Source organism: Oncorhynchus kisutch, linkage group LG17 (assembly GCF_002021735.2).
Source record: "Oncorhynchus kisutch isolate 150728-3 linkage group LG17, Okis_V2, whole genome shotgun sequence".
NCBI lineage: Eukaryota > Metazoa > Chordata > Actinopteri > Salmoniformes > Salmonidae > Oncorhynchus > Oncorhynchus kisutch.
The window spans coordinates 60,775,461-60,801,574 of record NC_034190.2 but is presented as its reverse complement, the minus strand read 5'-3'; the positions used below and the strand labels follow the sequence as shown (position 1 = coordinate 60,801,574).

The 26,114-nt window shown below is 40.9% G+C and overlaps 1 protein-coding gene across 1 annotated transcript in view; it reads left to right on the top strand.

Moving 5' to 3' along the window:
* Positions 1-26,114, top strand: part of casz1 (castor zinc finger 1) — a 246,598-nt gene that overhangs the window by 119,643 nt on the left and 100,841 nt on the right. The window contains exon 4 of the mRNA XM_031794213.1: positions 10,653-10,705. The gene's annotated coding sequence lies outside the window, so the exon portion shown is untranslated. The remainder of the gene's footprint in view (positions 1-10,652; positions 10,706-26,114) is intronic.

The window sequence follows — 26,114 nt, the reverse complement described above, 5'->3', positions numbered from 1 at the left end:
TAACCTTTTGCACATTTTTAAAGCCCCTGTTTCTCTTTATTTCGTCCCCTCACTCCGCCGTATTATATTGACAGGTCAAAGATAAGAAGTGTATTTCAATTACTGTAGAGCTTTTTAAAATTCTAGAACACTGTAGACCAAAGGGAATGAGGTATTTAACCCCACTCGCTCCTGCTTTGACAACATTGCTTTGAATTCATTCGGATGTAAAATTAATTCTTGCAAATGTTCTCATTGGGACTTTCTGTTCATATTTGCATTGCTCGACATTCAAAATTGGAGAAAGATACAAATGATTGGGCTTGGCTCAGTAAATTCATTGTACTGAGAAAAACTGCAAAATGGACGGGGTTCAGTGGTTTTTAGGCCTTTTGAGGGTTTGTGTGTCAGGATTTATGTATTTAATTACACACTCATTCTCCTAATGTAAAAGGAAAAAGGGCTAAAACACACACCCAAGCCTGTAAGCCCAGCTGCCCTTGCACTGAAAGTTGGCCACAGTCACAGTTTAGCTCCCCTTGAACTGGGCTAATACTTGTCTATTCTGATTAGGATTAGTATGTGTAGTAGGGACTCAGGGACCCAGGACTGGTAATCTAATAAATCAAGATAAAAAAACTCGGAGATTGGTTTACTGAGGGCTTGGATTTACTATTGGCCATCTCAGAGAGACAGGGATTAACACAGCATTTGGTGCTGCTACACAGGTCCAGGCCTGGACACAGGGAGAGAGACGGACAGACACAGGAGGGAGGGACAGAGAGGAAGGACAGAGAGGAGGGAGAGAGGGAAGACGGGAGGGGGAGAAGGCCTGGCAAGGGCTTTATATTGCCGAATAGACAGGAAGTTTAACTCAGAGTGACAAGGTCAGGTTAGCCCTTGTACAAAAGGCTTTGTTCCATAGGCAGATTAAATGGCTCTTCGACAGTTTTTACACTTTTGGATCTTGTTGAACATGTTGGGAGTTAATCCTGTAGGTGATGGAAGCCCAGTTGTCAGGGCGATGAGTGGAACCAGAGAGGTATAAAGGAGAAAGGTCCACATAGGGCGATATGAACAAGTACTTTACCCGTATTCTCAAATAACAATTGCAATCTGCATGAAAATTACGTTTTGGTTTTATACCACGTTGTGGTCTACATACTGGCTTGTCATGTCTTCCTTTTTGTAGATGGGGAACCGTGGGCCTACCTGCTATTGCATCCCACTCATACTCCAGGCACCTTAATGGCTGTTGAACAATCGAGACTTCACTGTAACTGACTGGATATTGTCTTGGTTGGCTAGTGGATTATCATTGATATGTATGAGATTAAAGGGATAGTTCACTTCGTTTTAGCTTTTGAAAGCACTGATAATTGATACAATCTGTTTCCACTAGGATCACAACATTCCAGACATTGAAAAAATAAACAACTAATGAACTTAAAAACGGTTTGGATGAAACAACAACACCCCACAGTGTAAATAAGATGACTAGCTAAACTAATAACTAGTCTAATAAACTAAGTGATGTATCACGTTAAAGCTGGTCTGTAAATTGTTCAAAAATGGGTAGCAACAGTTGTTAGCTGTGAAAAGTAGAGGAATCGTATAAATGTAAGAACTAATATTAATAGTTCTGCCTTCATGCCAGGCTGAGAAATATGATCTATTTGTTTAAGTGGAGGCAATTTCTGTGAAGCTCGTCCTCTGGCAAGTGATTTTCTGTGAAACCCTGAACTAAAATAGTTTCCTTACCTGATATTTGAGCAACCTCTGTTAATAACTCGTTAATAACTCGCTAAGGTTAGCGTTTCACATTCATCAAATGCGGAAGAAAGGCTTATCTGTTTGCCTGACTTGTTAGCGAATATCAAACACAGTGAAGTCTCTTAAGATTCCACCAATAGAGGTAGAGAAACTTCAGTAAGACATCCCAGCTTGTCCAAAATAAGCCTTTTTTCTCTTTCTGAGGGAACTGTTAGCAATATCACTGGGCAATTAACAAGGAAACGAGAGAGAAATGGAGAAGCCAATTACTTCTACGAGTTAGCTAAAGGCCATTTTAAACTGTGTGCCCATGACATAATAATGTTTATGGTAAATATTATAGTCGGAGACGGCGAGTGCTTGGCGTGAGAGGGAGGGAAAAAAAGGCATCAATCTCGGATCGAGAATAATTTATTAAGATCTGAGATGCGGCAATTACGTGGAAAGGACCAAAAAGAAAAAAAAAAGAGCCAACTATCCAGGAACCGCATACATGATTGCAATCTTGATTAAATCCCCCTGGATCTAATGAGTTGATTTTCTGCTGTTAATATTGCATTGGCTTATGATGGATTCGTTAAGATAATGGAACGAAGCTAAAATATAAATGACTCCCTGTCAAGGAGCAGATTTTCGTCATTTTCCGTCTGACACCTCCGCCGTGGGGATTTGGCGGGGCCTTTTTGTGTTTAGAACCATCAGGATCTAGAATACTAATTTTTCATGTGCAGACGACTCTAACAAAGCTTCCTGCTTCACCCTCTGTTCTCTCTAAATACCTCCTCTCAAGGTAGGAAGAAAGGGAAAACAGGATCCAACTTGCCTCTTACCAGCGCTATATCCTCTGTGTTCACCAATAATACTGTATCTCACACAAAATCAGAACCATACACCAAAATATTTAATATTATCCTTTTTTGCATCTGTTTTCCAACTACAGTGCCTTCAGAAAGTATTCATACCCCTTGAATTATTCCACATTTGGTTTGTTACAGCCTGAAATCAAAATGGATTCAATGGATTTTACAGACATACCCAAGACGACTCAAAGCTGTAATCACCGCCAAAGGTGTGTATACAAAGAATTGACTCAGGGGTGTGAATACTTATGTAAATTTGATATTTCTGTATAACGTTTTCTATCAATTAGCTAAAATGTCAAAAAACACGTTTTCACTTTGTCATTATGGGGTATTGTGTGTAGATAAGTGGGGGGGGGGGGGGGGGGTCAAGGGGTGTGAATACTTTCTGAAGACACTGTATTATATGACACACAGAATACAAAGATCCATTCTTTACAAAAATGCAATGAATCTGGCAAAACATGTAAGCAATGAAGTTTTTGTATTGACCTGTGTTTTTGAGATTAATTAATAATGTGGCCTCTCCTTTGGTGCTTGCCAGACCAGCTGAGCCAGTCTCGCTCTCAGTTTAAATGGTCTGTCACTTAGGTCAACGAGAGGAGTGAAATGTTCAGTGCATAGCATATTGATCCCATATTACACATGAGTAACAACAGAACATGGATAATTTTGCGCTCAAGTGTGGAGGAAAGCTTATGCAAAAAGCATTAATAATCACCGAGGGGGGATACTAGACTGTAAATAAGTAGATATTACATACCATCATTTGTCGTGGCTGGGTGAGAATCATACACCAAAAAGAAGTCAGTGTTATACTTGACTTGGTTGTGATATGTAGCATTCATAAAACCTTTATATGCATGACATACATAGTCATAATTCCCTGCATATGTTTATATGCTATGCCCTACATATGTTTATGCAGCATTGACATAAAACATTATAACACCCACTCCATAAGAACTGTTATAAAGCACACTTCATAAGAAAAATATATGTTATAACAGAGACATGGACATATAGGTTTTCAGCAGAGACAAAGTAGTGTGCTTCTAAAAGTTATGGAGTGTGTGTTATGTTTCATGTCAATGCATTGGTACAGAGTATATAAACATATGTAGGGAATTATGACTCTTTATGTCATGCATATAAAGACTTTTTGAACACTACATATCACCACTCTAAGTAAAGTGTTACCAGAGTCAATGTTGTTAGGTTTACCTTGCTAGCAAGATCTACATTTCTGGGGACGTTTTTATTTCAGACAATATACCACTGGTATGACGCAAAACTACTTGTTTACTGTTCTAATTACGTTGGTAACCAGGTTATAATAGCAATAAAGCACCTCAAGGGTTTGTGGTATATGGTCAATATACCATGGCTAAGAGCTGTTCTTAGACACAACGCAATACGGAGTGCCTGGATACAGCCCATAGCCGTGGTATATTGACCATATACCACAAACCCTTGAGGTGCTTTATTGCTATTATAACCTTGTTACCAACGTAATTAGAACAGTAAACAAGTAGTTTTGCGTCATACCAGTGGTATATTGTCTGATATAAAAACGTCTTTCAGCAAATCAGCATCCAGGAGCCAAACTACCCGGTTTATAATAGCAAATGGATCTTTCAGTGTGGATTCTTGTTCTATAACGTTGTACAACAAGTGTGTTGGATGAGTATCACAAGGGCCATATGGACTAAAAGCATGATCATTCCAAAAAGAAAATACTGTGCGGTTATAAATGTTGTTCAATTCAACCTACCAACCACATCACTGGCTTTTTTTTAATCATCATCTTAATCACTATTGTTGTCAAGTTTCATGCTTGGCCTGACCCTTCTTTTGTAGCGATTATAATATTGTTCTCCTTTTTCCGTGCAATATTACCAGGGAAACCGTCTGATTGGGCCTTTCTTCTGCGTGTCACTTTTTTTGTCCTTTAACATGGTTTTCCTAAAAAGTTTTTTTTTAATCAATCAATTTGGAGGCAGAAAATAGGCTTTGTCACGGCCAGGCCCAGGGTCGTGTGATGCTTGCTTTGGCCAGTGACAGGTCCTCAAAAGGGATAAAAATGAATATTTTGGGGGGGAAACTGGGGTTTCCATGGCGCCGGCACTTGTTGCACATTGCTCACCATTCCACAGTCCTGCATGGTTTCAAAGGGAGGGACAACAAAAATTAGTCGAGGAGCGGACGGCTGGGTATGGCTGAACTGTAGATGTAGCTGCCCCAGAGCCCCCGCTCGCTCCTCTCCTAGGAGAATAGGAGGGAGAAGTGACAGCCCAAAAAAGGGGGCCTACTAGGTGTTGTCAAATGTGCATGAGCAGTGTCAATAAGTAAATGTTCAATTTCTCATTGTGCCGCGGCCATTCAAAAAGTCACTTGGGAAGGACCACGTAGCATTAGACAGAGCAGGAGAAACTGAGGAGAGGGTCATTTGTTGAGAAGGTTATTCTTGTAGTATGCAGCTTCTGGTTTGTGTAATTAGCGATTGCTTGTGTTTGGGCTGGGGTCATGTAAACTGTACGTTTCTAAGTTTATGTGTGAGAAATGGAACCAGGAAACAAAGACAATAGTTTGGCAATCATTACAACAAAGAGGATTGTTATCTTAAGTGGTTCAGCTCAGTGGAATGACTGTGTGTTCCTGATTTTTATGTTCGATTTGTAAACCCACACACACTCAGGTACAATGTATAAGCTTGACTTGTTCACAGACTTAATGTTTTAAAAGAAAAAATATTTAAAATATTTTATGGAGATTTGGTTTGCATTAGGTGTGTTCATGACATTAACATAACATGCACTCTGGGTGTGTGTGCACTGGTATACTTCATTGGAGCTATTTTTGTACAAAGTAATCTTATAGCAAGAATGTTGTTGACCGTGATTACCGCTCGCTCCTCCTTCGGTTCCTCTTACAATTATGTATTCTTCTGTGTTTGGGAAATGGCTTCATGAGGTCAAGGTTTTTGCGTGTCAGGACTCCTTTAAACAATTTGCTATAATTTCCATAACATCACCACCACCCACAATAACAAACAAGGTTATACGCTTTGTAATCGAAATAGCATTCATTCCCATGTCATGGAGAAAGACCAGATCTGTACACATTTAGATAAATGTAGGAAGATAGTAAAATGCTGTTAAAGTGCTTTTACTCACTAATCAATATATTCTCCTTTGCTCAACCAATTCAATAAGCGAAAGGTTGCATCTGCATGTTATTTTATACTGTCAGCTGTTATGATGCTGAGTATCCTTTCAAAAGAAAGGCCTAGCTATCATTTGAAAACCAATTTTTTTGTCTCTGAGATTCTCCACAGTATGCTGTCAGTCTGTCGGAAAGGTTTAGAGAGAGCCAGGATATGCTCCTTGATGGGATTTTATCATGCTAGGCATGCCCTGTTTCCTGATGAATATATTAAAATTATTACTGTGCAAACAGAGTTTCTAATTACTGACCTGCTTGCCATTGTACTGCGCCTTCTTTATGGTCCCCCCCTCTTCCATGCCTTGTTTATTTATCTGCACCAGTGAATACAGAATAGTCTGTGCAATGTAATTTCCATCCACATGAAAATGCTTTTGAAAATGCCAATCTCGCCTATTATACAGTGTAATTACTCGTCTGCTTTTCACATCTTCAGCCAGTAGGGAGATTGTTGGAGAGGGAGAAACAACATCTTGGTGGGGCTTCACTTCTGTTGCTTTCATAGAAGAATGTACTGTTGTTTTTCTTGAGGCCAAGGACAATGTTTGTCAAATGTAATTAACGTGCTATTGATAGTGTAATTTAGTGTAGTGCCTACTGGTTACAATACTGTCTGTGGAGCACAGTATTGTATGAGGAATACCTTCAAGTCATAAAAATATATCCTTTTTGTTAACTCAGCGACAGTAGATACAGTATATATACAAACGTATGTGGACAACCCTTCAAATTAGTGGATTTGGTTATTTCAGCCACACCTGTTGCTGGCGGATGTATAAAATCGAGCACACAGCCATGCAGTCTCCATAGACAAACATTGTCAATAGAATGGGCTTACTGAAGAGCTCAGTGACTTTCAACGTAGCACCATCATAGGATGTCAAATTTCTGCCCTGCTTGAGCTGCACCGGTCAACTGTAAGCGCTGTTATTGTGAAGTGGAAACTTCTAGGAGCAACAACATCTCAGCTGTGAAGTGGTAGGCCACGCAAGCTCACAGAATGGGACCGTGAGTGCTGATGTACGTAACTCGTAAAAATCATCTGTCCTCGGTTGCAACACTCACTACCAAGTTTCAAACTTCCTCTGGAAGCAACGTCAGCACAATAACTGTTAGTCTGGAGCTTTATAAAATAGGTTTCCATGGCCGAGCAGCCGCACACAAGCCTAAGATCACCATGGGCAATGCCAAGCGTCGGCTCGAGTGGTGTAAAGCTCACCGCCATTGGACACTGGAGCAGTGGAAACATGTTCTCTGGAGTGATGAATCACGTTTCACCATCTGGCAGTCTGACAGGCGAATCTGCGAATCTGAGAACGTGCCCTGACCTCAACCCCATCAAACACCTTTGGGATGAATTGGAATACCGACTGCGAGCCAGGTCTAATCGCCCAACATCAGTGCCCGACCTCACGAATGCTCATGTGGCTGAACGGAAGCAAGTCCCCGCAGAAATCTTCCAAAGCCTACTGGAAAGCCTTCCCAGAAGAGTGGAGGCTGTTATAGCAGCAAAGGGGTGACCAACTCCATATTATTGCCCATGATTTTGAAATGAGGGTTCAACAAGTAGGTGTCCACATCCTTTTTGTCATGTAGTGTATAGTGTATGACTAATATGTGGTGTTGGGACAACCTTGTCACATTCCTGTGTTTTAGACGTCTTCTGTACCTTGCGTTTGGTGTGGTTCAGCAGGTTTTTCTACTTACAACGCCAAAAACTTATGTTTCAAGTTCTGTTTCATTGTTACTGCCATTCTGACATCTCACGCTAGTTTTCACTCTGTTAGCCTGTATCTTATACTGTAGGGCTATGTGTGGTATAAAGGTGTCACCTATTTACCGGGCGCATTCTGTCCGTGACCCCGCCGTGGAAAAGGGCAACCCTGTTGTTTACTCGTCTGTCTGAGATGTTGCACAGGGGTTTGATCAGGGGAGTTGATAGGAGCTGCAATTTAAAAAGAGGACACTGCAGCCCTGAACAAAAACAATTAAAGGAAAATGAAAGACGTCCCCCAAGGGTTGAAAATAGAAAATTAGCAACATGCATGCTGGAATCCACAGCCCCCCCTTGCCCACCCCTCCCTTTCCAAACTTACTGGGCCTGCATTGTTATGTATGATCAGATCTGCCAGTTCCTCCTCTAAGCTCCTTGTCACATTTTGACTTAATGAAGTGCAACTTAGAAGGGAATTGGGTTCATCATGCTAGTCGCACGATGCTCCCTTGTTGTAGCAAACAGGAGCGGCATGGGACTGAAGCGCTACAGTGCGAGTCGTTATCATTCTGGTCAGTCTGTTTAACACAAAATTAAACAAAGAACTAATTAGTGCCTTATGAATTAATAACTGCACTGTTGCCGAGTAGAAGTTAGGTTGCTGAGGGGAGATAGAAAATAAGTAGGAAGATCAGGTTAGAATTATTATTGTGTTTTGGCCTCACTGTGCTCTCAAGGTTAGGAAACTTTGTTGAGAAGTTGCAGTGACTCAACTGGTTCTGCCTAAGTAAGTTTCTGTCTTTGCCAATGGCTGGGTACTATACAGTTCAGTGGGCTTTGAATGTCATTCATGAAGTATAGCCAACTGTACGCTTAAATACACATATTCATATTTTTGTATATTTTTTGTTATAGGCGTTATATGGCTGGGACATAATCCTTGTTTTACGTTTATAGCAGGATTTTTCAGAAACCTCTGGATTTTTTTGAAATTCGCATCCTTCAAACCCCTGCTTAAAGTGTCTCTTCTGTATAACGTTATGACCTTACCATGTCTCACATCTACAATGTTGCACCATGTCATTTGAAATGTTTTGCACCTGTATCATATGACTGTTGCCATAAGGGAAAGAGATCACGTTTGACCTAATTTCACATTCTCCATGAATGTGTTGAGCAGGCCTTGGCTAACTAGACCTTCAATGTTATTGGCAAATAAATTCACACCCTTCAATCTGATTGTGGGATTACTGATTCTAAGTAAATTATCATTGGCAAGCTGTGCTGAAATATTCACAAAACTGGTTAACCGGAGATCGCACCTGCTCCCCACTGTTGAATTGAAGATGGGACTCTGTCAACTGTTAAACCATTCCCCCATCCCCCTCCCTCTTTTTATCTCTACATTCTGACTCAGTGTAAAGGGCCATTCAGCTGAAGTACACCTGCCTTGGTAACACTTTAAATGGAGGGTACCGACATAAGGACTTTATAACACATTCATAATCCATACATACTTCGTTCATAAGAAAAGCGATGATTAAAATATTCAGTTGTCCACAGTCATTTTAGCATGCTTATGTACTGCTTAAGAATGCTGTATGCATGGGTTATGACTGAGCTATGAAGTCCTTATGTAGGTACCCTTCAATTAGTCTTAACATTTATTTTTAATTTGCCCATCAGAGATGTGCAGAGAATGGACCTTCTAATATATATATTTCTTTATATGTACAGTACCAGTCAAAAGTTTGGAAACACCTACTCATCCAAGGGTTTCTCTTTATTGTTACTATTGTTATATTGTAGAATAATAGTGAAGACATCAAAACTATGAAATAACACATATGGAATCATGTAGTAACCAAAAAAACATTTATTTTATATTTGAGATTCTTCAAAGTAGCCACCCTTTGCCTTGATGACAGCTTTGCACAATCTTGGCATTCTCTCAACCAGCTTCATTAGGTAGTCACCTGGAATGCATTTCAATTAGCAGGTGTTCCTTGTTAAAAGTTCATTTGTGGAATTTATTTCCTTCTAAATGTGTTTGAGCCAATCAGTTATGTTGTGACATGGTAGGGGTGGTATACAGAAGATAGCCCTATTTGGTAAAAGACCAAGTCCATATTATGGCAAGAACAGCTCAAATAAGCAAAGAGAAACGACAGTCCATCATTACTTTAAGACATGAAGGTCAGACAATCCGGAAAATATGAAGAACTTTCTTCAAGTGCAGTCGCAAAAGCGCTATGATGAAACTCACTCTCATGAGGACTTTAGACTGGTCGAAATCTGTCCAAATTTGAGATTTTTGGTTCCAACCGCCGTGTCTTTGTGAGACGCAGAGTAGGTGAACGGATGATCTCCGCATGTGTGGTTCCCACCGTGAAACATGGAGGAGGAGGTGTGATGGTGTGGAGGTGCTTTGCTGGTGACACTGTCAGTGATCTATTTAGAATTCAAGGCACACTTAACCAGCATGGTTACCTCAGCATTCTGCAGCAATACATCCTCCCATCTGGTTTGCGCTTAGTGGGACTGTTTTTCAACAGGACAATGACCCAACACACCTCCAGGCTGTGTAAGGGCTATTTGACCAAGATGGAGAGTGATGGAGTGTTGCATTAGATGACCTGGCCTCCACAATCACCCGACCTCAACCCAATTGAGATGGTTTGGGATGAGTTGGACTGTGGAGTGAAGGAAAAGCAGCCAACAAGTGCTCAGCATATGTGGGAACTCCTTCAAGACTGTTGGAAAAGTATTCCAGGTGATGCTGGTTGAGAGAATGCCAAGAGTGTGCAAAGCTGTCATCAAGGCAAAGGCTGGCTACTTTGAAGGATCTCAAATATAAAATATATTTAGATTTGTTAAACACATTTTTGTTTACTACATGATTCCATATGTGTCATTTCATAGTTTTGATGTTTTCACTATTATTCTACAATGTAGAAAATAGTAAAAATAAAGAGAAACCCTTGAATAAGTAGGTGTGACCAAACTTTTGACTGATACTGTATATGTAGATACTGTAATAGATGATTGTTGGGCTTTAATGTTACCCCATCACACACACACCTCTCTCCCCTCTTTCTTAGATGAAGTAAGTCTATATGGAGTGACTTGGTCCCATGCTGGAAGAGAAAACGAGGTAGGACAAATATACCGCATGACTGATTACTGCCACCACATTCTCCCCTGTTCATATCTACAACAATATCAAGCATCTTCATTAATCACCATGGATCAATGTGTCTGGGGTTGTAAAAATTGACAAATTACTTATTAGAATCCCACCGTTTTATTTTCCAGCTGATTAACTCACAGTGATGTCGTACACTGTACATATGCCCTGATGTATCGGCATTCACAGCATGAAATGGCTGGGGCTATGATCATATATGCAGTCAGTGTTCTTCTGCTCTTGGTACCATGTAATATGGTGCAGACAGAGCTATTACCTGTGAGTGTACCCTTATATGACCCTTTCCAGGTAGTGCTAGAGCTGGAAACATAGTGGTATAAGGACACTCCACCCATAAATGTTTGACTTAAAAAAAATACATAAGGCTACATACAGTAAAAGATACATTAGTGATCATCTCTTAGTGATAGTGCTTTATCAAGTCAAGAGAACGAGACATACTTGAAGCCCTGTCATAAGAGGATACATAACATCTGCATAGTAATGACATAACAGATGCCATACGCGGTTGTGTCCTCTTATGAAAACTGACTTATGTTATGACACATGTTATGTTATGGCATTGCTCTGACACAAACCATTGTTTAGGTTAATTAATTGTCATTGCTATAAGTTGACATAAGATGCAAAGACTCTTTAGGATAGAAGGTCATTACTAAGAGATTGTTATGTGAGCTACATTATGAATGTTCATAAAACGACATTTACATAACAAACATTCAAAGTATGCAGTATGTCACTTGTCACTTGTCACTTGCAAGGTTGGTTGTCATAATGACAATAGTTTAGGTTTGCCTGGTTTTGGGCGTTTTAGGGGTAAATTGTAACTAAGCATGCTAAAATATTACATGCAGGTTACCTACTTAAGGACTTCATAAGACATTCATATCCCATACCTACAGCATTCATAGCAGTACATAAGCATTTCGTACAACTTATCACAGCAACTGCAAGTTGATGTTGTTATTAGTTTTTGCGGTTGTTGAATATACTGCTTATGAATGTGATATGTGCAGGTTATGAATGTTTTATGTAGCCCTTATGTCAAGTGTTACCCCATAATCTCCCAGGCATAATTTTCTAATGGTTCCATTGAATGTCATTCACTAATTACTAGTAATTACTCCAACCATTAGATGCAGAAGGGTAAATACAGATGACTTTTGCCACCATTAGTAGTCATTATGTTGTTATAAACCTTTGAGTCAATTTACAACCTTTTAACCAAGAAATAAGAGCCACAGTATTAAATAGTTGTCCCTAACTTGTACGCCATTGTCAGAAACTCACAATACTATCTAACCAATAAAAAAACGAGCTTGTACATGTTGATTGTTCAGAGGACGTTAATGACTTGTGACTTGTAGAAACTGGGTTGCTTTTTTTTCTGAAACAAAACCTTCTGTGCTAATGATGTTAGCTGGTAGAGCACAATGCTGATGTAGGAGTCTGTCATGAGGATGCACACAACAGCCCTTGCCCCTGGCTTCCTAGTCAAGAGGGATCTGTACATTCAGAAGTGACACCGTGGGCTGTCTCATGTCAAAGTGAGGACCCTTAATGTCACCGGGGGGTGGCATGCCTGTGAATTAAGACGGGGCTGCACCACACTTCTTTGTCTTGGTGGCGTCAGTCAAAGAGTGGAGGGAAGAGACACTCTCGGCATCAATCAGGGCCCAAATACGTCTCCAGATTGATGTTACTTTAATTAATCCATATTAATGGATGCACCAACTAGAGGCATTATAATTGTAACTTCTAGGACTATATAACACCTTCATAACCACTGCGTACACATTCATGAAGTCTTATAGAGCCTTGAAGCATAGCCTACGAGAACCTGTATCTTTCAACTTACAGGATATACTAGGTGTAAAGTGAATGTTAGTAACACAGGTTGAGACTAGGACAAGCCATGGTGTCTTTCAATTTACGGGAATGTTAGTAGTAGGGCTGTCAAACAAGTATTTTTTTTAAACCCAAATTTAAGATGTTTCAAGTAAAAAACACATCACATTGGGTTGTAGGTTTATATATGTGTGTGTGTGTGTGTGTGTATATTTTGATTATAGGGGAAGAAAACACAAAATAAACTATATTCCGAGACAATAACAACAGATCAGCCAGGTCTGAGATCATTTAAAATATAATAGAGCTATTATATCGAGCCTAGGCTACTTATCCATTTTCTTCAACATGAATTAGTCACAAGCTGCAACTAGAATTGGGATCATTTGCATAAATATTTTGACCTGATAACTGCAACAAAAACAGTAGCTAAATGGAATGGATGTCCTCTTCTGATTAAAATCATTGTGGGAAATTAGAGTTTAAACTAGAGGCATTCAGCCATGGCATTCTAAACATTCTCGTTTGCTTAGATAACTAGCTAAAGTTAGCATAACTAACTAGCTACTTCTGTGCAAATTAAGTGTTTGCCATTATCTAAAGAAACGCCTGGGAATGTGTTCATGGTTGAACCTTCTGTAAGTTTTCCTTCAAGATTGTTGCTCAAAACTGCGCGCATAGTGGATGTTTTAGCATCGCAGTGAGACAGACCGCTCTACAGCTGCTGTCTTTCGGGAAGCTTTTTTCTTAATTTCTCTGCCGATTTGGAAAGGTTGATTAGCCTGGGAGACTGTAATATGAAGGGGAGGATGATTTCCTTCTCTCCAATACGCAGGGTGCTTTGGGAGGCCCAGTGAAGCAAGTGTGTGCCAACTACAGCAGCCCTCGCATCCTGACCCGACTCTCCCCTCGCCTTCAACCTGAATAGCTGGAGTATAGTTAGCTTAATTGGGTTTTGATATATTTAATTCAGCTAATCAGAAAGCCCAACTGGCTCCAACATCGGGCCTGCATGCCTTTCCCCCTTTCCACAAAGCTCCCAGAGAACTGGGGTGGAGGAGAAGACTCCCAGACTGGATTCCCCCTCTCTCTTAAACAGTGGGAGGAAAATTAAACTGGCAAATTTGTTTTCATTGGTTCTGGGGCTTCCTTTGGGGAGTCAGAGGCTTTTAATTGTGCTCGCTGTGAAGAATTTTGTAGGGCTGCTTACCAACAACAAAACTGCCGGCTCCCTTTTCTCTCCTCTTTGCCGTTCTTGAACGCGCAGGCTCTCAAAAAGGAGTGTGCGAGTTTGTTAGCGATAGGCTTGAAGTGCCAAAAATGTGGCTTTCTTTTTGCATTGTGCAGGCACAGCTCTCCTTTACGGTTTATTCCTTTATGTTACATTTCTTAACAAAAGCATAAGGGGTAAAGTATTGTGATTTAGAACATTGTAATAGTGTTGGGATAAGTTGTATGGTTAATAACAACATCCCTCTGAAATGGTGGACTTTTTTTTGTCATGATTCTACAAAAACATCTGTGGCTTATTTGTTTGCCTAGTCATGAACTGGAGTAGCTAAATAAACTCCATCGTCCTGCAGGAGAAGCATACCATTTGTCTCTTAGAGACAGAGAAAAAGTCGATGTAATATCTCAACGATAACAACAACAAAAAGAAGCCGCCGCCCCCTCATTTTCCTATTTTCTCTCGCTCTTCCATTTTTTGGCCTTTTGAATTTTTCCAGTGTGTCAAAACAAGCAAAGGCTACATGGAAACGGCAGCCTTGTGTAAATATTTATGATGTAACATCTCCATGTGAATAGACTTTCCTCCGAATCCATCCATCATTACGGGCACGTCATGAAAGCCCACCTCCCGGTGGCGGCTCAGGGCCTTAGGAAGCCTCAGACAGGAGCGGCGTGTCCCCCTCTCGTTCAAAGTATTTGTTTTTCTTTTGACTGGGGGCCGCCCAGCTGTGAGGGCATTTCATGTGTCGGCCCCTCCGCTTTCATTCAGCCTCGACTTCAAAGCCCATTTTGGCCCATTGTTTCTGTGACGTGGCTGGCGGCCCCGAGAAATGCCCAAACAGAAAAATGTGATGTAGGTCAAATTACAGCAGTTGTGCCTCTGAAAAAGTGAAATATCTTATGGTCCAAATGTAAAGCCCTGGTTACCGCGTAGCCCTGGTTACCGCGTAGCCCTGGCTTTTGTCTTTCGATGTCCACCTCCTCACTTGCACACACCAAGTCTGAATGCTGTAGTTATTGTTTGTGGAAAAGAGCTGAAAGCATTGTGTAGAATTGACATCTAAACAACCGTTTTAATCCCAGGTCTTTATGAATGATTTTAGTGCCGTGTCTATGATAGAACAACACCAACCAGACACAATGCTTTTCCTCTAAATTCACTCTTTCCTTGTAACATTCGGAACACCGACAGACTTAAGTTGGAAAGGTTGTGCAAATGTAGGAAATTGTCTTCTCCTTTGCCAGTTACTCAAGTAGACACTGACTGAATTCTAAACGTTGTTGCAACAGGTCAATTAGTAGTGGAAAACCTTTTAAGGGAGGATATTGTTCTTAGTACTGTACTTTGAGGTCTTTTGCTTGTGCAGGTATGATCAAGATTGTGAAATGTTAGTTCTGTCTGGGACTTTGAGTTGTGTAATTGTATGAAGATATGGCACATTGTCTTGATGTTGTTAGAAACGAGAGGAAAAAGTATTCTGCGGCCTTTTCTCCCCCAAGCCACAAACTGCTGAGTATGTTTATTTTTCTATATGTGTGTGTGTGTGTGTGTGTGTGTGTGTGTGTGTGTGTGTGTGTGTGTGGTGGCTATTATCGTGATGTTGTTGTCCTGTTCCGTACTTGGTTTTAGGCTTTTCGTCTTGCATCTGCAAAAAAATTGGTGTGGCAAATGTTAGTGAAGTATTGCCAACCCAGCCTCTAATAATACTAACATTAGCCACAGAGAATGTGATTAATACATCAGCACTCTGACAGACTGAGCCACAGTCTAGAAAAGGTAATATGGATTATTACAACGGTTGCAAGAGCTCAACGCCGCCATCCAAGTTTATCCATTTATCTGCAATGATGAGACTCCTTTGTGTTGTGTAGGATTGTAACTTCTATTTAAATAACAAAAGATATAATTCACGTGCACAGTTGTAGACCCCAACTGTTGTTTAATATTCAATCCACGCAACAATACACACACAAAAAGGAAGTATTGAGCAAAAACCTGACTTGGAACGTCCATAGAACATCCACAGCATTATTAATTGAGAGCCATGCTTCTAGCATTGGATCCATTTTCCCGAGCTTAGTGTGTCCGATTACCTTCAAAGACAAGTGTTGTTCCTTTATTGTTAAAGGTACATTTGTCAAATGCTAAATGATGTAATTCACAATTTGTGTGTGTGTGTGTGTGGTTGTGCATGATGGTGGTGTGTGTGTTTGTGCTTGTGTGTGTGGTGGTGCATGATGGTGGTGTGTGTGTTTGTGCGTGTGTGTGTGGTTGTGCATGATGATGGTGGTGTGTGTGTTTGTTGCACAGAGTTGGCTTTGAAGGGTACACAGAGTAAATGCTATTTTTCTCTCTTTTTGAGTGCCTCTTTTCTCTCAGCGGATCCATTCAAGCTTTCAATACCTTTTCTCCACCCTTTTTTCCCCTGTCTCTTTTTTCAGCGAGCAGGAGGGTTTTACTTTACTCCTTTGTCATCCTAATTGATTGCATTAACCTTTTGAGTATTGAATTTCCTGTGCATCACGCCGAGCACAATGTGGAATATTATCATAATCCCTCCAAGTAATGGACACAGGGCAATCAACAATGCTTTGGGAAACGTACATCTTTGAAAGATGGAGCATCATATTATTTTCAATCAAAAGGGCTAGCTGCACAGGCCTGGCAGGCGTTGGGAAACTTTGACAATGTCTTAAGTGGGGAGGGTTTCATCTTTGAAGCACACGTTTGCCACTTTGAACCTTCACTCTCTTCACTGTCTTTGGAAATGGTTAGCTAAACGGTGTGAAAGTGTCCCTTTTAATCCTTTCATCTTGATGAAAAGAATGTACCTGTATAAGCCTATCTAACAAGGCTGCAGCCGTAATAATATCAGCCATGCGTGATTTGTCTAGTCGTGTCTTCTATTTTTCAATTACTGTAGAAAGGATGCTTTTGGTACAGATGCTGATATCTATGGTGCTGGAATGTCATTTCCTCAATATTGGCGTGTCACAAACAAAATGCATTAATAGATCGTCATTTTGTAAACGATATGAACAAGTGAAAATGCTTACCTCCTGTTATTGAAATGTATTGTGAAGTTTAAGTTGTTACGTTGTATTTGAGAACCAGTTGTGATTATTTGGTAACACTTTATTTGATGGGTACCTGCATAAGGACTTCATAACACATTAATAACGCATACTTGTCTAAAGAAGCCCTTATAAAGGTACCCTTCAAATAAAGTGTTACTGATTATTGAAAGTGGCAAATTGTCATAAAAGAGGAACTATATAGCACTTAAGTCCTATGACAAAACCCTGCTTTACTGCACCACAATATATGTCAATTATAGATCCTCCTCACCTGAAGTCACTTCTGTGAATTTTCATCCTCAGGATGAAGTGGCTTTAGAGACAGGAATAGCCCTTGATTTACTCTGCTATTGCTGGGTCACGTCATTTAATCTCTTTACCCACTTTAGATTAGCCTTTTTTGGTTGAGGAGGACATGTACATGGATTTGCCTGCTTTTAAAAAGACTCTTTGCAGGAGTCAGAAATATTTGTAACCTTTCTTGAATATTGTCCTGTAACCCTACGGCATGATGTCACAAACACTGTTGGTCCAGCAATAGTTGTTCTATTGCATGTTTCAGTCAATTTGTGTCATACTGAATACCCTCACGTCTGGGTTCTCTCTAGGGCATGTCTGACAGAAACAGAAAGGGAACACTCTACATGAAGAGTATCCACACATTCATAACCCATACATAACACATAAGCAATACGCATGTCTAAAATACAAATGTATCATTGCAGTAGGCACTACTGTGACATAACACATACATGACATTGACATAAGCAGGTATTACATTATTATGCACTTCTTATTAATGGGTTATGCGTGGGTTATGAATGTGTTATGAAGTCCTCATGTTGGTACCCTTCAAATAAAGTGTCACCAATTAAACACTTAACTCAAAGCCTACAGACATAAAGCCTACACAAATCTGTCATAAGGACAAAAAGTGTAGGTCATTACGGTTCGACCATATACTTCTCACGCCTTCAGCACTTACACTCTTGTAAAGATGCATACAATGGTTAGAAGCACAACTAAATCCAATGTTTATAATGTCATGCTTCATAAGTGTTAACGTCATAGGTCATAAGCATAATCATGATGCCGTTCTTATGACCGCCTTATGAAGCTTAATGTCAGTAATGTCATTGAGCTTAAATGGAAGTGTCACGGAAATTACACAGATCAACCTTGAGCCTAAGTATGCCTAACTATTAGAGGCAGTGGACGTTTGTAAAAAAAAAAAAAAAAAAAAAAAACATGACGACCAACTGTGCCAGTTTTAAGTGACACCTGATCGGTCACAAGTTCTTTGCAGCACAATAATAGCTACACCGCAACCACATGAAATAAGTTTGAGATCCCAAACGTAGTGTACTGAGCAGATTTCAACAACATGCTCAATACAGCCACAGCAACAACAACAAAAGCAGGAGTTCTAGCAAACACCAGGCAGTAGGTTTGGATGAGCAGGGATAAAAGTCACAGCTTTGTTTGGGCCTTCATTGGTGGAATAAAAACGGTCTTTTCAACAAAAACCCTGTGCATATTTGCAATGCTTGTTGGATTGCAGGGTTGTTGAATTTCCGAACCTGACAAAAGAGGCTGTCTGTATATGGCGCTGTCCTACACTAAAGCCACCTGGCTTTTTTAACAGTCTCTTTTGTGTTTCACTGTAAACACCAGTATAAAGGCATTCAAGTAATTGATTGTTAAGCAACAGATAGAATCTGTGTTATCATGTTTCCCTAGCAACAACATCTATTGTCTGAGTCTGCTTAGATGAATTGAAGCAAAACACTCCTTAATTCATATCAACTCTATTATATATTTTTTTCAGCCAGGGTAAGAAAAAAAATCAATTGAAAGAGGCCTTTATGTACAGACAGATGCTGTTTTTTGATCAATAATTGTTTTAAACGGGGATGGAGTGTTTTGGTTTGATGTTGTCTGGTTAGTTATTCAAACATATCATGTCCTCTGGTGCTCAGGAGTCCTTATGTAAAAAAAGGGAAAAAAAGAAGAGAAAAAAAAGATTTCAAATATAGACATTTCACCTTTTAGGCCTAGCACATCACCTGTCCCTTATTGATCAAAACAGAATGTTGTGATTGAGTGGGTCAAAAGATAGGTCAAGGTCAGTGAATGACGCAAAGCCCTCACCCTGTCCATCTTTTGTATTCCATCAAGCTTCGCTGATATTCCACTGGGGAAACGGTTTGCCCTAGGCATATGGAAACTAAAGGCCTTAAAAATGAATGCACCCATTAGTTAAATGAAAGCACCCATTGAGTTGCCGAATAGTGACATATCCTCGTAATTCTCTGAATGTCATGGACGATGATCAACCATTTGATCAATGTATGCTTCAATGTAAGCAAGTGAAGTCTCAAGGCATACTAGGTAGTCGATACAATGAGGATGAAAACTCTTGACACAAGGTCAAGCTCTGTTTACCTGTCTCAAAGGAGAAGTGGCCAGTGTCCTCCCAGATTATTCACAGTCAGATGAACAAACCACACAACACATCCAGGACCATCATCACCATAGACCTAAAGTTGTCGATTTAGTGCATATGTAGGGGCCTTGCAGGACCCAGCTGCATGCAGTTTGTTTGGCTGTGTGATGGGTTGCCAGACAGGGCTTAGTAAAATATCTCGTTTTGAAAGTCTACGTAGTGAGTACATTAGAGGATCCTACTTCATTACTAGAGCCTTGGTAGGACGACAGGCACTTTCGACATTAATATCTGTTATCCTCTGATAAATTGCGTCAAACGAAGCTACAGTGAATAGGCTTTCGTGGACGTAGCCATCGTGTCAAACATGCCTCAGTAGGGGGATTCTGAGTTCTGTGGCTACATACTGTACCCTAGAACTGCTGCTAAAGACATCTCTCTCTCAGGGTCTCAGTTTCATCCCTAGATTTGGGTGCCGGCAGAGCTGGGAGCTGGGATTTTTTACATTTATTTACGCGACTGGCAATCGGTGTCCTGTTTCTTGGCTCCTGTGACTTAGCCAGCTGTCACTTATCAGTGTACACCAAGTTCAAACTTCCCAACTGGCACTCTACTCCCTACTTAGTGCACTACTTTGGACCAAAAGCCTATAGGACTCCAGTTATCCGGTGATAAACCAATGTAAGGGATGATCCCGCAAGTGCAATATGTATGCTGCATGTCCAGTACATGTTTGGTAAATATAGCTAGCGCTTTGCAAATGGAGCTGGCTTGAAAATTGTCCCTCCCAATCATTTCCCTACCTTGAAACTTGTTGCGTTAAGGCACATGTGTCAAACTCATTCCACGGACGGCCGATGTCTGCAGGTTTTCGCTCCTCCCTTGTACTTGATTGATGAATTTATGTCACTGGTTAGTAAGGAACCTCACCTGGTTTTCTAGGTCTTAACTGAAAGTTAGGACCAAAAATTAGCAGACACTAAGCTCTCCGTGGAATGAGTTTGACACCCCTGTTTTAAGGCCTGAAACTGACACTTTGGTTGTCACTCTCGTCCTCTCTCATTTTCTTCTTTCCCTCTGACATTAGCTCTCTGTCTCTCTCTCTGTCTCTCTCTCTTTCTCTCTCTCTCTTTCTCTCTCTCTCTCCGTGTCTCTCAGTGTCTCTCTCTCTCTCTCTCTCTCTCTCTCTGTCCTATTCACAGACAGATATAGAAACAATCCTTATTGATCTAATCTGGTTACGGCCTGCTATTTTCAACAGTTCCATCGAAAAACTCCCGTCCTCCCCCTCTCTCTCAGTCTCTCTCCATCTCCCTCCCTCCTTCCCTCCCTCTCTACCCCCCATCTGCCCTGACCTACATGGCAGTCACATGGCCCCGGCTCCCTGGCTCGGCATTTTATGGAAAATCTGCAGGAGAGATAAAGCCACAGGGTTATAAGTGTTATCCCTGCCTGTCCTTTGAGGAGGGCTAAAGACTGAATGAGGTGTTATTCTACCAATGCTGTTGGACACACACAGGCAGTAAAGAGGATATCTCTCTCTCTCCCTCCTTCCCTCTGTCTCTCTCCTCCCCCCTCTCCCTCTCCTCAGTTTGATTGGATTTAGTGGAGTGCCACCGCTGTGACTTTGGGGGATTTATCTTTCCTTGTTGCTGTCGTCTGCAGCCTGGCTCGTGTTATTTACTTAACTTGTCTAGAAATGGACCCCCGATCTGGAGCTTACCCCGAAGCGAGCGAGTGAGTGAGAGAGAGGGCGAGTGAGCAGCTTGCACTAGTTAAGATGTGCCAGGCCCTTGCTGTATGCTTGCTTGCCCCCTCGTTCGTCTAGCTCCCTCGTCGCTGCTGAGGGGTTAGTTTTGCGCTGTGACCGAGTCCCCTTCACACTGTCGCCTGCCTGGACATTTTCTGCTGCCCTTGCTATTCAGCCAATTACACCAAAAGAGCTTTAGTGATTTTTACCCCCCCACCTGGTCGTGGATTTATTTATTTATTTCACAGACGAATGTAAAGCATCTCTGAAGGTTAAAAAAAATGCTGAATTTCATAGTGCTTATAATGTCAACTTTTTTATCGGGATGAGCTAATCAATAGATGTCAAGCCTGCCTTGCGCAAAACAAATGCCCACACAATAGATAAGACCTAATAGGGCTCTTTGCCTTTTACTCTTCCATTTTGACCCATTCTTAATGTCAATATCAATTAGTCGAAAACATAAGGAATTCCATGAAAGTAAATAAGCACGGCGAAACAGCACCGCCTTTAGAGGATAACATATCACTTTCACTCTAATACAAGTAAGAGTGTTCCAAATAAGCAGTGTGCAGAATCCCCGCTTGTGCTGTGGGTCAACGCTATAACATATTTTAGCCTTTATTGAAGCTTTATTAGAACATTTTGGGTTTTATATTCTCTTTTGTGAAGGCCACAGTTATGTCCCAAAGTGTACCCTATTCTCTATACAGTGCACTACTTAGGGAATAGGGTGCCATTTGGGACGCAGGCAACGAGGAAGTTAAAGAGCTGCAGTTGACCAGATAAGAGACACAGGCTCCAGGATGATACAATCCTTGTCTGTTGATTGAATAAATGGTCAATGACCCTGGTTTATCTTGAGTTAGGAGCACATGTTAACTGCCCCAATTCTGATAGAATGTAATTTTACACCGAGAGTATTCCCAATAATACAACTCCAAATCCTACCATGAAAACCATTTAAAAATAGGAATAGAGAAGGTCAGGTCAAAGTGAGTGGAATTAAGTCAAATAAGTCTTATTAAATGCAGGTTAAGGTAAAGAACTGTGAGTATCTTACTGTATACTACAGTGTACGTCTATGTTTTATGGAGCTGTGTTAGTCCCCTATACCTCTATGCTGAGAGGTAATAGTCTCTGTCTGTCTGTAAGCCCTGACATTAATCTGGTCTGTCCCTCACTGTCTGCTTCAGTCACGTTACGGTCTGTCCCTCAGTGTCTGCTTCAGTCGCATTACATATTTAATAGTTGGTTTAGAAGGACGCTCGCCTGCGGGTAGGAAGTATATTACCTCTTAAAAAGCTGAGCTGCCATGTTAACAGTGCCATTTTACAGACTCGCAGAGGCCTCCTTTTCATTTAGAATACTGGTCTTTCCTGTTCTTGTCATGTGTTTGGTACCTTCTTAGAAACGGATGGCTTGTTGAAGCTAGGACGGGGAAGCTAGGACTCAGTCATATACAGTGTATAAAGTACATGACCTAGTGTATGTGAAAACTTGAGATAACTATCAATAGAATGTTGAATGTAGTCAAGACCTCCACAGCAGATGAGGAATGTATTCATAGCATTCTGCCATCTTGCATTCTGGTGCTAAAGTGCCCAGAGCAGATATGTTCTGAAATATTCGATTAGCAGCTTTGCTCCATTTGTCATGACGTCTTTGAGAAGAAATGTGTCTAATGATCGGTTTTAGCTCCATAGTGAGCAGTGTATTAGAGGCGACTTGCCCCTGGGTTGATATTCAACCCCGTGGGCCCAAAAAAAACCATAAACTAAAGTTGTTTTTACGTCTCTCGTAAAGAAAACCAAGAGTTACCCAAATTATAATTGTGTTTAAAAGGATTGACACACCACAAAAGCACAGTGTGCCAAAACAAGAAAGCAACTGAAGAAAGGGCTTTTCTACCAGTGTCAACTGAACCACGCCTAACAGTGGGAACGGAAAGCAAAAGTGCTTCATGTGACAAAATCAAGACAAAAACACTCCAAGGGGAGGTTAGAATTAGGATCCTAAAAGATTTATGCCACCATTTTATTTATAATTTGTTTTCTTTACCTTATTCGAATTGAAGACTTGAAACTGAATATTTGATGAGCACAGCCCAGAACTAAGGATGTTGTGTTGGAAAGGCGAAAAAACAAAGAGGAGCAACAACAAAGAAGTGTATTCTGAAAAGTTGTTACTAGAGAAAACACCCGGACCGGCTAGCGCTTGCACAAATGGCTCGTTAATTATGTTTGGGGCGTTAGCTATCCGCAGGTTTGCGTTGAGCCCTGGTGAGGCTAGCCTGCGCCTTCCCGTATGCACTGCTCTCTGTGCTGGGCACAGAACACCATCTGCATTTCGCTGTTAACGCGCCTTCACATCGAGGGAGGATTAGGAGGAAAATCCCCAGGTTTTTTTCAACCGGTTGACAAATATCAGATTTGTCTCAAAAAAATGAGCTCCATCCATATCTTCCACCATATGACACACATAAAAGATTATCTCTAATACCCGGCCAGCTTGAGTATGGAAAAAGCAGATTAAAGTTTCAGTTTGGTCATATTTACAGATCCACTTCGAGCGTTTGGCTGTCTGCGAGCAACGCCAGACAGACCTCTTCAAAAGGAGCGAACCCCTCTATACTTCTCTGAAACTAGACGTTTGTTTCTAAACAATTAGAAGTCGTATTTATCCAATACATCACCGCCCAATCCAGTCTGAAGGTTGTCTTTCTCTTTTGGGCCTTTTAAACAAACAAAGTCAGCCGTTAAAGAGCCTTAAAGTGAATAACAGCAGCAGGTGTCTTTTCAGACAGAGCTTTGTAGTGTTTGCAGGGCATGCTGAGCTGTTGTTTTAGCCGCCCATTGGTGAAGGAGAAAGGGGTGGCTGGGAAATGGGCCTAGTGGTGACCTGAGACCATAGCTGGTGCTGTCCTTATTATCATCATGAATTTGCTCTGCCGTAATTCCTAGTTTGTCCTATTCAATGCATATTTGACAAAAAGTTTTAATTTACTTAAACACAACCTACTTGCATGGTCTCTTTCATCTCTGGATGTAGACTACTCTCTGCATACTGAACATTTCCATTGGTCACTGAATGCCTTTGAAAGGAAGTTTTCCCGACAAAAATAAGCTACTTGAGCTTCAAGGGGGTCAGCTCTATGGCCAGTGAAAGGTCTTCTTGCGTGGCCGCACATGAAGCGTTATTCCCATCGCGATGAATCAGGGGATTTAAACATATGAGGACAGTGTTCCTTAAGCCCTGTCCATTATCAAATCCATAATCGGCATCTGCTACCGGTGAGAGAGAAAGGATCTTACAGGCCTAAGGTCTACCTGTATCACTGATGTGGCTGCAGGCACCCTGCTTCTGCTTTAAGACCACTGGCCCACCCAGATGTTGCCTTATGAGTGCAGGAGCCCCATAAATGAAATTAAGGTGTCAATTAGTAAATGACGGTGTAATAACTCAGAGGGCAGACATTTAGAGACAGAGAGCACCTCGACTAAGTTCATTTCCTTCGGCCCAGGAGCTTCGAGTTTGGCACACGTCACTCTCCACCCCAGACTCGCTGAACAAGGGCCCCAGCGCTCTTCCCCTAATTTTATTTTCCCCTGGATATCTTTTTTTGATCAGCAATTTCCTTCTGTGGGTTTGTTTTTTGAATGCGAGGGATGCACTTTTTCTCTCCCCAATTTGGCTTGGGAGAATTTTATAATTTAGTAATTAAAATCTTTGTTAGGCTTTAGAAATTGCGGCTAATTGAATTTAATGGGAAGATGAATTTCTATTTTATTTGATTAGCGGGACCCCTGGCATAGGTATTTATGGAAAAAACTCTACAAAAATATGCTGTGTGGGCTAAAATGGCATAATAGAATTACGGATAATCGGATTTCTCCGTCATGAATTTCGCTCTAATTTTCCATTAGATAGCTGGTTTACAAATATTTGCTCATCTGCGATGGGAAAGGCTATCTGTCTAAAATGATTATGGACCGAGCCTTCAGAAATATGTCCCTTTTTTTCCTTCCCTTTTTTTCCCTTCCCTTTTAAAAACCAGATTGCGAGGGATCAAAATTAGGAAGATTGCATTATGGATGTCTGCATCCGGGAGAGAACTGCGGAAGATATGATGATTAAAGGCAGGGGATGAAAGCACTGTTTTGAAAAATGTATTGACAGTAAAACACATTTTATCCACATAATCTCTGCTCTCAGTAATATCATTTAGCACTGTATTATACAAGACAAAATATCTTATGCTGACAAACATACAGTACCTCATACCAGCTTGTGAAAGGGGACATTTTAATATATCCAGACAAGGATTTACCATATCAAATGAATATCAATACTCAATCATAATTATGAAGGCCAAATCCACATAAATTAGTGACACACATCATCAAGATGTTGATCATTAAGACTTTGGTGCATAGCCGTCACCAGTATGCTAGGTATGCCAAAGTTTAATATTCAGCACCTTCTCTGCGCAAAAATAAATATATAACGCTATATAAACAGACGTGAGAGGGAATAATATCCAACATCACAGACTCCCTAGAACAACACAAGGGCAAATGCTTTTGTCAAAGCCCGCTTGAAGCCTGAATTGAGCTTTGGCACATTCAATTTCCTGCCAATTTTACAAACTCGTGACAGTAAGTGTCAGAATAAACTATCCTTGATTATCTGTTAAAAAACACAAACTCTTAACTTTTTTCCCAGAGTAAGACAAACTTTAAGGACACCATCCCCTCTGTGACCAACACATTCCGCCCATACCCTTGGTCATGTATCCTCCACTAGCCAACCTCTTAGCACAGTCTACCCCCCCCCCACCCCACCCCACACACGCAAACGGACACACACACACACACACACACACACACACACACACACACACACACACACACACACACACACACACACACACACACACACACACACACACACACACACACACACACACTCTCCCCCTCCTCACATTAGCTCACTCACTCTTT